Source organism: Protopterus annectens, chromosome 1.part0, assembly GCF_019279795.1.
Source record: "Protopterus annectens isolate FY-2018-M chromosome 1.part0, PAN1.0, whole genome shotgun sequence".
NCBI classification, from domain to species: domain Eukaryota; kingdom Metazoa; phylum Chordata; order Ceratodontiformes; family Protopteridae; genus Protopterus; species Protopterus annectens.
This window is the reverse complement of record NC_056725.1, coordinates 902948541-902964082: the sequence shown is the minus strand read 5'-3', so window position 1 is coordinate 902964082 and position 15542 is coordinate 902948541.

The window sequence follows — 15542 nt, the reverse complement described above, 5'->3', positions numbered from 1 at the left end:
AAAACTTCAAGAGGATGAGTTGAAATTGAATTGCTTTACAATTGTGTTATAAAAGTTGTCTCTTAGTTTCAGTGTAACAGACACAATTTCTAGAGCTAGAAGTGTTTGTATTGTCTTGAAAGAGAAGTAATTACTAGGTTTAAAATGTACAAGTGTTTTATTGTTTTACAGCTTACAAGATCTGCAAACATCTGAGAGATATGTATTTTTCATGCAAAGATGTTAAATTCTGTTAGTTTCTGTTTTAGAAAAAAACACAAAACACTCAAAAAGCTGGTAACCAACGTGGAAACACTAAAACAAACTAAAGAATGCAAGCCCTGAAGTACAAAGTAGGAAACTTACAGAATTTACTATAAAATTGAAGTACTTTTTGTCACTGTAAATACAGTAACTTCCTCAGAAATGATGTTACAACATACAAAAATATTTTTAAATATTCAAGAAGTTTTTAAATACAAGGAACAAAGTATCATGTGGTTAAAAAATGCCAATCAACATCCAATTCTACTGATGGATCCTCTTTTAAGGTGACAGTCTAAACCAAAAAAAACATGTTTAATGTTCATCCCGTGGTTAATCAGTACATCAAAAAGGTAACCAATATCATAATATGATAACTATCTCTCGTTAGACTAATTCAATATTCTGTAAAACATACACATACTAAAACATATATATCAAATTATTAGTACATATAAAAACATTTTTAAAACATTCTAATAGAATTAGTTATTAGTATAACATATTATCTATTTAAACTCTTCAGTTTCAGTAGGCAAGAAATGTTACAAGCATAATTTAATCCTGGAAAATAAAAAGCATTTAACAACGACTGCCATACCAATTCACGTTCCTTTTGGAGTTTCTGTTTTAGCCTGGGAAATGAAGTTAGGTGACAAAAAGTGATGGCATCCAAGCTAACCCAGCAGTAATACTTGATTTTAAGTTAAGCACTGTCTCAGAGAGAGACTGTGTATTTTGTGTTCTGTCTTGGACCTAGCAAGAACATCCACTTATCATCATCTGCACTTGCCTTGCTGTAAGATTTAGGGCATAATATATCTTTCAGATATAGATAGAAATATAGTAAAGCTTAGTTTAGATGTTTTCTGCATTTATTTGACACTGTCCTGCAATGTTGTTTTTAAATATTTCATATGATTTTGAAGTCTGAAGTTACTGTCTTGATTTATTGAGTATTGTCTTGTTCTTTTATTATTTATTATTAAATATATTTAAACCTATCTTTGTGGCTGATATTGGTACGACATATTTGTATAAATTTGGTGTATATTCTTTCCATCTCTTTTTAATGCTTTCTGGATCATTCAGTATTATTCCGTTGGTGTCTTTAAGCATTCTCAACTGAGGTTTCAATTTCTTCCGCAATCTCTTAATAGCCTGATAATCTAGTGTAGTTTTTCTGTTTACATGCTCCAGTTCAATTTTCTGATAGATATCCTTGAAATATCATTCCTTGTATTTCTGAATTTGATGTTGAAACTCTTGGTTCATTTGTCATACTTTTTCTCTATCACCGGAAAATTTTGTTGTTTTTTTTTTTGTTCTGCTACTTTTCTATTTTCTTTTGAGATTCAAGGTGATTTTTCGTCTTTCTTTCTGTTCTGGAGTGGTTTTTTTTCAACTTTACTTATTACAGTTTTAATATCATTCCATAACTCTTCAGGCTTTCTGTCTCCTGTATGAAGAATGGCAAATCTGTTATTTAGTGTTGTCCAGTAGTGTTGTGGAGTATTTTCAATGTCAGATTTTAGAAGGTCTCTGATGACCTTATTGGGAAGCTTTACCTTGATCTTGCATGTCAAAAGCTCATGGTCACTTCCACAATCAACTCCTGGTTTAGTCCTTGCCATCAAAACTGCATATTTCCATCTCTGTCCTACACAGACGTAGTCAATTTGATTTTGATAAATGTCATTTTTAGATGTCCATGTGTACTGGCAATGCTTGCGGTGTTGAAAATGCATATTCATGGTTGACAGATGGTTGGTTAAGTTATCACCAGCTTCGTTTCTTTCTCCTATGCCCTGCTTTCTAACCACTGCATCTTCAGGTGTGCTTCCTACTTTTACATTGATGTCCCCCAGAATGATCAGTAGATCTTGTTTTGGTATTTGCTCTATTTCATTTTGAAGTTGTTCATAGAACAATTCTACATCTTTATCTTCTGCATCTGTCATTGGAGCATATACTCGAATCAAGATTACATTGATCAGCTTTCCATGTAGACATATTGACATGACTCTATCACTGATAACATATAGCTTATTGCTGAGGATGAATGCCACACTATTTTTTCTTTAAATTGTGCAGAAGTACTGACATAAAAAGGTTTGGCGTACCATCATAAGGTTATATTTCCTCTGCAAACCAGATGGTTAAGCAAATGATAAGGGCAACATCATCACATGTAACAGTAACACAGGGGGTGTGATATAGGGAAATATTGTCAGCTCAACTATCTGGAATTTTGTAAATAATTCTATGTCATTTGTGAATATTGATATGATTTATACATAACTGTATGTTATGTACTGAGCTAAAATGTAACCACAGCATGCCCTGCTGATTTAGAACAGAAATGCATATGAACTATATACCTGAGCAAATGTATGTTTTATCTGTAGAAACTAGAACATAAAATGGTAAACTTGCAAAACTTCAAGAGGATGAGTTGAAATTGAATTGCTTTACAACTGTGTTATAAAAGTTGTCTCTTAGTTTCAGTGTAACAGACACAATTTCTAGAGCTAGAAGTGTTTGTATTGTCTTGAAAGAGAAGTAATTACTAGGTTTAAAATGTACACATGTTTTATTGTTTTACAGCTTACAAGATCTGCAAACATCTGAGAGATATGTATTTTTCATGCAAAGATGTTAAATTCTGTTAGTTTCTGTTTTAGAAAAAAACACAAAACACTCAAAAAGCTGGTAACCAACGTGGAAACACTAAAACAAACTAAAGAATGCAAGCCCTGAAGTCCAAAGTAGGAAACTTACAGAATTTACTATAAAATTGAAGTACTTTTTGTCACTGTAAATACAGTAACTTCCTCAGAAATGATGTTACAACATACAAAAATATTTTAAATATTCAAGAAGTTTTTAAATACAAGGAACAAAGTATCATGTGGTTAAAAAATGCCAATCAGCATCCAATTCTACTGATGGATCCTCTTTTAAGGGGACAGTCTAAACCAAAAAAAACATGTTTAGTGTTCATCCCGTGGTTAATCAGTACATCAAAAAGGTAACCAATATCATAATATGATAACTATCTCTTGTTAGACTAATTCAATATTCTGTAAAACATACACATACTAAAACATATATATCAAATTATTAGTACATATAAAAACATTTTTAAAACATTCTAATAGAATTAGTTATTAGTATAACATATTATCTATTTAAACTCTTCAGTTTCAGTAGGCAAGAAATGTTACAAGCATAATTTAATCCTGGAAAATAAAAAGCATTTAACAACGACTGCCATACCAATTCACATTCCTTTTGGAGTTTCTGTTTTAGCCTGGGAAATGAAGTCAGGTGACAAAAAGTGATGGCATCCAAGCTAACCCAGCAGTAATACTTGATATTAAGTTAAGCACTGTCTCAGAGAGAGACTGTGTATTTTGTGTTCTGTCTTGGACCTAGCAAGAACATCCACTTATCATCATCTGCACTTGCCTTGCTGTAAGATTTAGGGCATAATATATCTTTCAGATATAGATAGAAATATAGTAAAGCTTAGTTTAGATGTTTTCTGCATTTATTTGACACTGTCCTGCAATGTTGTTTTTAAATATTTCATATGATTTTGAAGTCTGAAGTTACTGTCTTGATTTATTGAGTATTGTCTTGTTCTTTTATTATTTATTATTAAATATATTTAAACCTATCTTTGTGGCTGATATTGGTAAGACATATTTGTATAAATTTGGTGTATATTCTTTCCATCTCTTTTTAATGCTTTCTGGATCATTCAGTATTATTCCGTTGGTGTCTTTAAGCATTCTCAAATGAGGTTTCAATTTCTGCCGCAATCTCTTAATAGCCTGATAATCTAGTGTAGTTTTTCTGTTTACATGCTCCAGTTCAATTTTCTGATAGATATCCTTGAAATATCATTCCTTGTATTTCTGAATTTGATGTTGAAACTCTTGGTTCATTTGTCATACTTTTTCTCTATCACCGGAAAATTTTGTTGTTTTTTTTTTTTGTTCTGCTACTTTTCTATTTTTAAAACAAAAAATAAAAGTAGGGTAGGCAAACCAAATACTGACGCTGAGTATGGAAGACAGTCCAACATATATTCAGTGTAGAATACACAGCAAGCAAAGGCTCCGCTAATCCAAACGAAAAGACTTTATTTCAATAATGATAACTGCAGGTAAGCGCTTTCACCGTTCTGGCTTCTTCAGACCCATCAGTTAAAAATTACACACCTCATTTAAATACATTACTTGGGCGGGAAAAGCGTACTATCATTTAAAATTTAAAGATACATGAATGCAGCTAAATAATTTAATATATACATAATCATGAGAAACTATCGGCTTAAATAATATAGCTGATTTCTAATGATATAACTACAAAAATATTGAATATTAAGAAACAAATACACAAACTGATAGACTCATCTTCTACAATTGCCTAGATTTTAAAATTGCCTAGATTTTAAAAGAATATTGAAACTATCAGCTTAAATATATAGTTAGTTTCTGATAACATAACTACAAAAATATTAAATATTGAATATTAAATAAAACAAATACACAAATTAATAGACTCATCTTCTACAGTTGCCTAAATTTTAAAATTGCCTAGATTCTAAGATGGATTCACAAAATCCATAGCATAAATGCCAGCTCATCATTACATAAAAATAAAACAGTTAAAAACCTTTAAAACATCCATATAAACATCAAATAGTGATAATAATACAACTGATAATGAAATTGGTGATAAAATTACCTATGCAATTTCCTAGATCTTAAAAATGGTTTCACTGAAACCATAGCATTCAGACCTGGTGGGGTATCAGACTTCAGTCTGATAATCCAATTAGCTTCCCTGGTCTCAGTAAAGGTCCTAATATCTCCCCCTCTTGGTCCTGGTATAATATGTTCTATTATAAGAAACAGGAAAGTGTGTTCATGCCCTCTCTCCATTACATGTCTCGCTAATGCATTAGTCTTCAGGCCAATCCTAATGTTATATACATGCTCACGTATTCGATCCCTTAATTTCCTATTAGTCTTACCCACATAGAACGCATCGCATTCTATGCAGGAGGCTAAATAAATGACATTGGACGATTGACAAGTACCCCTTACTTTAAACTGATATTCTCTTAAAGTTACGGGGTGTATAAACCTATCATCCATACTTATATAATTACAGAAATTACACTCATTACACTTCACCGTTCCATATTCTAACAACTCCTCACTCTGTTTATGCTCTATTGGATAACATAGTAACCTTCTTAAACTTTTCTTATTTCTATAAATAAACTTGGGTGCATCACCCACAATATTTTTAATTGTATGGTCAATAGTTAAAATGTCCCAATATCCTCTAATAACATCTTTAAAATTCCCTACGTCACTGGTAAAATATAAGGAACATGCCAAACCACTATCCACACTATGACCTCTACTGTCTGGAGATGCATCTGCAGTCATCTCACTCTCCATTACATTGACTTTCCCAAAATAGGGTGCAGCTCTATTTTCTCTTAATATGTTCATATCTAGAAATCCTCTAGAAATATCCAAGGCAGAATATCCTCTAGATAAGAATCTGTCTCTTAAATCATTAATCTCATGTTCAAATCCTATATTAGTTGGATTGTATCTAGATATTCGCATTGCTTGCCCTTTTACTATGTTCTTATAGACATAACCTGGATGCATACTTGTCCTATGTAAAAGGGAGTTCTTGTGGCAATCCTTCCTATATACTCCTGTGTTGACCATACCATTAGATAATCTTTCTACATATACATCTAAAAATGGTAACTTGGTTCTTGACCATTCATAAGTGAACTTGAGATACTCACTACTTGAGTTAATGTCATAAATTAATTCATTCAATTCACTTAAGGTGCCTGTCCAAATGAGAAACAAATCATCCACAAAACGTCTAAAGAACGGCACAAACTTGTTGTACCGTTCCAGACTGAATAAATGGATGTGTTCCCATTCAGCCATAAACAGGTTGGCGTAGCTATTGGCACATGAAGTGCCCATAGCTACGCCATCCTTCTGTAAATAATATTCGCCCTCAAAGTAAAAAACATTAGATTCTAGTATTAATTCAAGAAAAAACATAACTAGCTCAATCTTATTTTCAGTCATCTCTGAATTGCGTTTCAAATAGTCACTTACCATCTCTATGCCTTCTGTGTTTGGAATAACTGTAAACAAAGATTGCACGTCCATGGTAACAAAAATAAATTCTTTATCTAATGGCATATTACTTAAAGACTCGTTCAAATCTATAAGGAATTGTTTGGTGTCTCTTAGAATATACACATTCTTATCCACTAGGGGTCTAAGTTGATTTTCCACATAGATAGAAAGTGGTTCAGTGGACCACCCTCTACCAGCCACTATCGGTCTATATGGGGGGTTATCCAAACTTTTGTGGATTTTCGGAAGTCCATGAAGGATTGGTATTAACGGATACTGTACAAACATGTAATCATATAATTGTAAATCAATAATATCTGCTGTACGGAGATCTTGTAAATTATGCTGAATCCTATGCACAATATTGTCAACCATATCCTTCTCTATGTGCATGTAATGTACATCATCAGTTAACATTAATCTCATTCCATTAACATATTGCTCCTTGTCCATTAACACTACCCCTCCCCCCTTATCCGCAGGTCTAATAGTTAGTGACTGGTCATTCATAAGTCTCTTCAACGAAGCCCTCTGCTCGTAGGACAAATTCTGTCTATTCCTAGTGTTCTTATTAGCACCATTTTCATAGATCTTAGACAATTCATTTTCTACTAGCCTGCTATACGTAGCTACTAAAGGATGTAAGGGAGGTACAAAAACACTAGGTTTTTTAAGCTCCTTTCTTGATTGTAAGTTTTGACCATTAAAAAATATTTTTAAAGACAAATTACGAATAAAAAGCTTAAAATCTCTGATAGTTTCTTCATAATTACTAGTCCTAGTGGGAATAAAGGATAAACCTTTATTCAACACAACCATTTCATCTGTTGTCAAGGTGTGTTTAGAAATATTGAAAACTAATTGTTCACCCTCCCTTCCCACATTTTCTTTATATTGTGGTTGGTATACTTCTCTGCAGAATGTTTCCTCTTCTGCCTTCCCCTGCTTACTGAACGCATCCTCCCCTCTTGTCTGTCTACACGGATAGGGAAAGGGTGCGCTATATCAAAGTTATGAACCTCTACTATATTATCATCACCTGTCTTGTAATTCCTACCTCTAGTATTTCTTACAGTATTCCCTTCAAAAGTTTTCTTATGCACAACAACTTCATTCACGTTATTATTTCCCCTATCAGCTCCTAATAATGGGCTCACCTTACGGGGTTCAGTGGCATTCACTGACCGGGCTGGTGAAATAGTATTAATCATCTCTTCGTTTATAACACATCCATTTCTGTTGCTGCTAACACTGTTAGTCACATTAATAACTTCGTTCTGAGCTTCAATGTTGCTGCTAACAGAATCACCTCCAATCACATTGCTATCAACTATATCAGATCCATTATTACACATTGTAACTGGCACATCACATATAACTGATTTATTACTTATATAATTGTCTCTATTAGAAGATTCCAATGAAGCAGCAGCGCTTCTGCCCTCAAATCTCGGCCAAGTGAAAATGTTCCCTTTATGAAAATCTTGTATATCTCTGTTAAGTTTGGATCTTTTCTGATCCAATAGGCATTTCTCATATTGAGAAACACTGTGTAAAAGTCTGTCGAAATGTTCATTCAAAATATTGTCTGGGAAGCGTTCAAACAAATCTCGCTGTTGATTAGTTACAGCGCTTTTTAGAGAGTCTTCTAAAGGTTTAAAGAAGTCATTGAGCAACTCCATGTAGCTCAATCTTACCTGAATGTTCAATTTCTGCCATCTATATAAAAGTTCCGAATAAAGGGTGCCAGTAGTAGGCATCTTCAGCACCCTTAACCCTCTCGGTATAATTTTCCGCTGTAAGCAGACGTCAAAGTGTTGCCTTTGCATCTGCATACATTTCAACTTAAATAAGTCCCCTTCGAGTCTCTCCAACGAACTTCTCAATGCCTCCCGATCAACAGGTTCATCTCTCCCTTCATCCGATACATCAACTTCCGCATGATACAAAGTTAGCGGGTTATACACAGAGGCAACCATTTCTTGGAACTTCTCCACGGCAGGGCGCACAGTTTTCGTCGTCATCTCTGGTTCCTTGACGCTATACGGAAGCTCAATAGCTGTAACAGCTCCAGTGGCGTCAGTCATGTCCCCGCTAGTGCACCGGCAATAACAAATAAGCAAATAACAATCCAATAAGTGCCACAACGGGGCAAATGCCTCCCTTCTAAGCAGAAACACAGTTAAAACAAATGTGCATCCATCTTAGAATCTAGGCAATTTTAAAATTTAGGCAACTGTAGAAGATGAGTCTATTAATTTGTGTATTTGCTTTATTTAATATTCAATATTTAATATTTTTGTAGTTATGTTATCAGAAACTAACTATATATTTAAGCTGATAATTTCAATATTCTTTTAAAATCTAGGCAATTTTAAAATCTAGGCAATTGTAGAAGATGAGTCTATCAGTTTGTGTATTTGTTTTTTAATATTCAATATTTTTGTAGTTATATCATTAGAAATCAGCTATATTATATATTATTTAAGCTGATAGTTTCTCATGATTATGTATATATTAAATTATTTAGCTGCATTCATGTATCTTTAAATTTTAAATGATAGTATGCTTTTCCCGCCCAAGTAATGTATTTAAATGGGGTGTGTAATTTTTAACTGATGGGTCTGAAGAAGCCAGAACAGTGAAAGCGCTTACCTGCAGTTATCATTGTTGAAATAAAGTCTTTTTGTTTGGATTAGCGGAGCCTTTGCTTGGTGTGTATTCTACACTGAATATATGTTGGACTGTCTTCCATACTCAGCGTCAGTATTTGGTTTGCCTACCCTACTTTTATTTTTTGTTTTAACTGTGTTGCTGCTTAGAAGGGAGGCATTTGCCCCGTTGTGGCACTTATTGGATTGTTATTTGCCTACTTTTCTATTTTCTTTTGAGATTCAAGGTGATTTTTTGTCTTTCTTTCTGTTCTGGAGTGTTTTTTTTTTCAACTTTACTTATTACAGTTTTAATATCATTCCATAACTCTTCAGGCTTTCTATCTCCTGTATGAAGAATGGCAAATCTGTTATTTAGTTTTGTCCAGTAGTGTTGTGGAGTATTTTCAATGTCAGATTTTAGAAGGTCTCTGATGACCTTATTGGGAAGCTTTACCTTGATCTTGCATGTCAAAAGCTCATGGTCACTTCCACAATCAACTCCTGGTTTAGTCCTTGCCATCAAAACTGCATATTTCCATCTCTGTCCTACGCAGACGTAGTCAATTTGATTTTGATAAATGTCATTTTTAGATGTTCATGTGTACTGGCAATGCTTGCGGTGTTGAAAATGCATATTCATGGTTGACAGATGGTTGGTTAAGTTATCACCAGCTTCATTTCTTTCTCCTATGCCCTGCTTTCTAACCACTGCATCTTCAGGTGTGCTTCCTACTTTTACATTGATGTCCCCCAGAATGATCAGTAGATCTTGTTTTGGTATTTGCTCTATTTCATTTTGAAGTTGTTCATAGAACAATTCTACATCTTTATCTTCTGCATCTGTCATTGGAGCATATACTGAATCAAGATTACATTGATCAGCTTTCCATGTAGACATATTGACATGACTCTATCACTGATAACATATAGCTTATTGCTGAGGATGAATGCCACACTAATTTTTCTTTAAATTGTGCAGAAGTACTGACATAAAAAGGTTTGGCGTACCATCATAAGGTTATATTTCCTCTGCAAACCAGATGGTTAAGCAAAAGATAAGGGCAACATCATCACATGTAACAGTAACACAGGGGGTGTGATATAGGGAAATATTGCCAGCTCAACTATCTGGAATTTTGTAAATAATTCTATGTCATTTGTGAATATTCATATGATTTATACATAACTGCATGTTATGTACTGAGCTAAAATGTAACCACAGCATGCCCTGCTGATTTAGAACAGAAATGCATATGAACTATATACCTGAGCAAATGTATGTTTTATCTGTAGAAACTAGAACATAAAATGGTAAACTTGCAAAACTTCAAGAGGATGAGTTGAAATTGAATTGCTTTACAATTGTGTTATAAAAGTTGTCTCTTAGTTTCAGTGTAACAGACACAATTTCTAGAGCTAGAAGTGTTTGTATTGTCTTGAAAGAGAAGTAATTACTAGGTTTAAAATGTACACGTGTTTTATTGTTTTACAGCTTACAAGATCTGCAAACATCTGAGAGATATGTATTTTTCATGCAAAGATGTTAAATTCTGTTAGTTTCTGTTTTAGAAAAAAACACAAAACACTCAAAAAGCTGGTAACCAATGTGGAAACACTAAAACAAACTAAAGAATGCAAGCCCTGAAGTCCAAAGTAGGAAACTTACAGAATTTAATATAAAATTGAAGTGCTTTTTGTCACCGTAAATACAGTAACTTCCTCAAAAATAATGTTACAACATACAAAAAAATTTCTAAATATTCAAGAAATTTTTAAATACGAGGAACAAAGTATCATGTGGTTAAAAAACGCCAATCAGCATCCAATTCTACTGATGGATCCTCTTTTAAGGTGACAGTCTAAACCAAAAAAACATGTTAAATGTTCATCCCGTGGTTAATCAGCACATCAAAAAGGTAACCAATATCATAATATGATAACTATCTCTAATTAGACTAATTCAATATTCTGTAAAACATACACATACTAAAACATATATATCAAATTATTAGTAAATATAAAAACATTTTTAAAACATTCTAATATAATTAGTTATTAGTGTAACATATTATCTATTTAAACTCTTCAGTTTCAGTAGGCAAGAAATGTTACAAGCATCATTTAATCCTGAAAAATAAAAAGCATTTAACAACAACCGCCATACCAATTCACTTTCCTTTTAGAGTTTCTGTTTTAGCCTGGGAACTGAAGTCGGGTGACAAAAAGTGATGTCATCCAAGCTAACCCAGCAATAATACTTGATATTAAGTTAAGCACTGTCTCAGAGAGAGACTGTGTATTTTGTGTTTAGTCTTGGACCTAGCAAGAACATCCACTTATCATCATCATCTGCACTTGCCTTGCTGTAAGTAAGATTTAGGGCATGATATCTCTTTCAGATATAGATAGGAATATAGTAAAGCTTAGTTTAGATGTGTGCTGTATTTATATGACACTGTCCTGCAATGTTGTTTTTAAATATTTCATGTGATTTTGAAGTCTGAAGTTACTGTCTTGATTTATTGAGTATTGTCTTGTTCTTTTATTATTTATTATTAAATATATTTAAACCTATGTTTGTGGCTGATATTTGTGAGACATATTTAAGCTCTTAGTGTACTTGCATAAGTATTTGGTGACACTGTACAGACCACTCCTAAATAGCCTTGCAAGTCTTGGTCAGACTATCATTTGGATTTATTGTAACATTACACAGTAGGATTGGGCACCCTTTGTTAAGGGCCTTAAAAGTAGCTGGCATGTAGTGGTTGGTGAAAGTGGAAAAAACTTATAGTCTGGGCAGAAGGGGGCATAACTAATAAACCTGTGGCAGCCTTTCCCAGGGGTGTGTGTTTGTGTGTGTGTGTGTGTGTGTGTGTGTGTGTGTGTGTGTGTGTGTGCGTGTGTGCACGTGTGCGTGTGTGTGTGGGTGCATGTGTGTGTGTGTGTGTGTGTGTGTGTATGCTTGTATATAAATCAAATCGCAAAATGTGTGTGTGTGTGTGTGTGTGTGTGTGTGTGTGTGTGTGTGTGTGTGTGTGTATGTGTGTGTGTGTGTGTGTGTGTGTGTGTGTGTGTGTGTGCGTGTGTGTGTGTGTCAGCTACTTGGGCAGGGACATAAAGCACTGGTTGGGCAGAGATGGTGCTGGAGGTTTTGGCTTGGACACTCAACTGAGATCTCAGACCTATAGCTGTACCATTGAGGAGTCTTATTGGGGATCTGGAGAAAGAGGGAGAAACCAGCCCCTGACTGACTATGATCTCTGTGTGCTCTTAAGGGAAATTGTACATGTCATCCTCCCAGTGTGTATGTCCCTCACTGTTGCCAGTGGTGAGGATTGGGACTCCTTGATTACTGGGCCAGTGCAGGGACATCACAGGGGGTAATACTTTTATTTGTTTATATGCCCATTAACTATACTTTCAGCAAAAATGTGGCTGACAATTCCAACCTAAGCTAATAACTGTAGCAATCTTTAATCCCCCCATAAAAAAGTTCATGTGACACAGAAATAATGCATTCATTTCAATTGTTTTAATATACAACAGTATTCAACTGTTGAGACAGCAAAGCCTACCTGGAAGCTTCTCCTGGTACATGCCTGCTGTCTCTGAAACTGTTGCTCCGAAGTCCAGGATATGCTGTACTGCAGTCTCATGTGAGCTATCTGGATCCCTGATATTGGCCATGAGCACTTCATTGGGTGTTAGTGGTGTTTCTCTAGCAGGCGGTCTCCCAGTAACCATTTAGTCACAGCTCACTGCAGCTGCTCTTCTCTGTGCAGATGTGATCATGTCAGTGGCCCTGTGGTGCACCTGCTCCTATGTCCTGCTATGGTCACCCATGGCATTCACATCATCAACTATCTGACACCAAATATGCATCCTGTGTGCCATATCTCCCTGACCCATTTCCAACAGAAAAACACCATGTTGCCTAAAGGCATCTCCTATCACCTGGTTCTCAAAATTAGTGAAGAGAAGTCTCCAAGGATTGACATTCTTTGGTGGCATACTCCTAGGTGTCCTAAAAGACAGCAGAAAGATTATATACATAAGTATCACATAACTACAATATAACTGTTTCCAGATAAAATAGTAACGGTAGCCACTCATTATTACCCACTGGAGAAACATAAACCAGTCTAGAAATGTGAAATAGAAATAATAGGCAGGATACAAAACAAGGACAGTAACAATAGCAGCATATCCTTGTTTGTGCCATAACAGTAACTCAGCTTTGCTCTCCCACAAAAAAATACAGACAAATTACACATTTTGCTAACAAAACTTCTTTGAAATCCTACAACTGCTATCAAAGGAACTGTCACTGAAACATTTGTGCAGATATATCACAGAGAATTCTATTTCACAAACTGGCAATTATGTATACCTGTGAAATGGCTTGACAAACATGCCCATGCCATCAGTACATTTTAAACTAATGCATACAAATAAAAGTGTAAAAGCCTTTGCTCCAGATTTTTTCTTAAATACATTCCAGCATATGCAGTATGTAGCTGATAAAACACAAGCATACCTTCTGAAGTTCAATACTCCTCTGTATAGACATATACCAAAGAAAAAACTTATGTGCAGTCTTGCTAAAATAAACACGTCTCCTCATCATCAGTTTGCGTAGCAACATGTTGCCTTTTTATATGGAGTAGATTCAGGGCTGTTAGCATGATGAATATTATTAGAATTGCTGAACTCCAAATACTTGGATCCATGTAGGAGATGTAAACATAGTGCAGGCACTCCCCCAGTGTTTGTTTTTTAATGGATTGCAACTGTGAATGATTACTGGTTGGGAGAAGGAAAATACAACAGCACTGCAGGTTGCCTTACTTATACTGGGTGTGTCAAGTTACATCTACAAAGTGTTAGATGTAAGGCTGGAAATGTAAGTAAGCAGCACACAATCCACAGCTTGTGTGCCTTAACATCCAACATGCCCTTCATTTGTTGGCATCTGCATATGATATTATTTCCAGTTAATATCCTTACACATTTTAAGGCCAATGATGCAGAATGGCTTACACACTGCATGTCTCAGATTACTGGTCAAATAATTGAAGAATGACCAACAAACACAGAAAGGTAAGCATTTGCAAGAAATAATCATAACAGGTTTTGTGAACACAAAGTGCACTACATCCAAAAGTAATGAACGCACAAATAACAGTTGTATAGTTTGATATCACTGCAAATGCTGTTGAAGTTGGTTATGTGCAGAATGAGTTCAGTTCTTTTCTGCATAGTTATTTGGGTGGCAAAGAGGGATAAGGCACCCATCCTGTGTTCTGAAGGTGCATTGAAGTGAGAGTTCAAATCCAGATCTATGTAAGCATATCTCATGTGAGACATCATTTTCTTGTGTGTATGCCATACATTGATTTTCCTCATTTCAACTACTTGCCTCTTTTTTCCCCCTTTCTGTCTTTTTTGTCTAATTTGTTTAGGGGGAGACGATATTTGCATGATGCAGCACATAGGGTAATCACAGGAATGGAGAAAATGAATGTCAGGCCTGCCTATATTTATCTTGTTTTTGTGAAGAATGGGACTGTGAAAATTGGACAACTGGACACCCAGGCAGCAGACAGGACCCAGACAGCCAAAAAGAAAAAAACAGATACATTAATTCTGTTTGACACTGAGCAAACCTGCTAAGTGCTATTGCAAAGCAGCAATTATCTCATTTGCACCAAGCTCAGTACAGTGAACACTGGACCACCCAGGAAGCAGACAGGACCCAGACAGCTAAAAATTGAAATTGAATACATTCAGTTAATTCTACTGGGCACTGAGCAAACCCATTAAGTGGCATGCATGGTGTTTAACACATAGACATTAAGAATGATTAGTAAATTTGGGAATGTCATGTAACCAGTCCTGCGGCAGCATGTGTAAGTGTATGTGGCAGCATGTGTAAGTGTATGGCTGGAGGACAGATGGTCCTCGATTCTAGTACAGGGTGTGCAACCTTCTTTACTGTTGTGATATTGGAGTTTATAGGAATGATATTGGAGTTTATAGGAATGAACTGCAACATGAACAAGTGTTATTTCAACTGTCTTGTGGCAAAAGGTATAACTGTAGGATTGCCATACAAGTGGGCCTGGGTTTTAATACAGGATATTCCATACACTTTTACTCTTGTTCCACTTCCCATTATATTCACTCTCAGTTATAAAACTTTAGATAGTGGAGATGATATGAATTATATGCATGAGGGATGACACACTATTATTGTGATTTTTATTTATGTATGTATTATTAGATTTATTATCAGATGTATGACTAAGGGTATACTGTGTACTATATTTCTGTAACTATGATTCTGTTATCTAGACTTGCATGGCCTTCACATTTGCCTGTGACACACACACAGCTGCCTCTATATCCAATAACCTTGGCAGGTCACACACATAGATGTGTA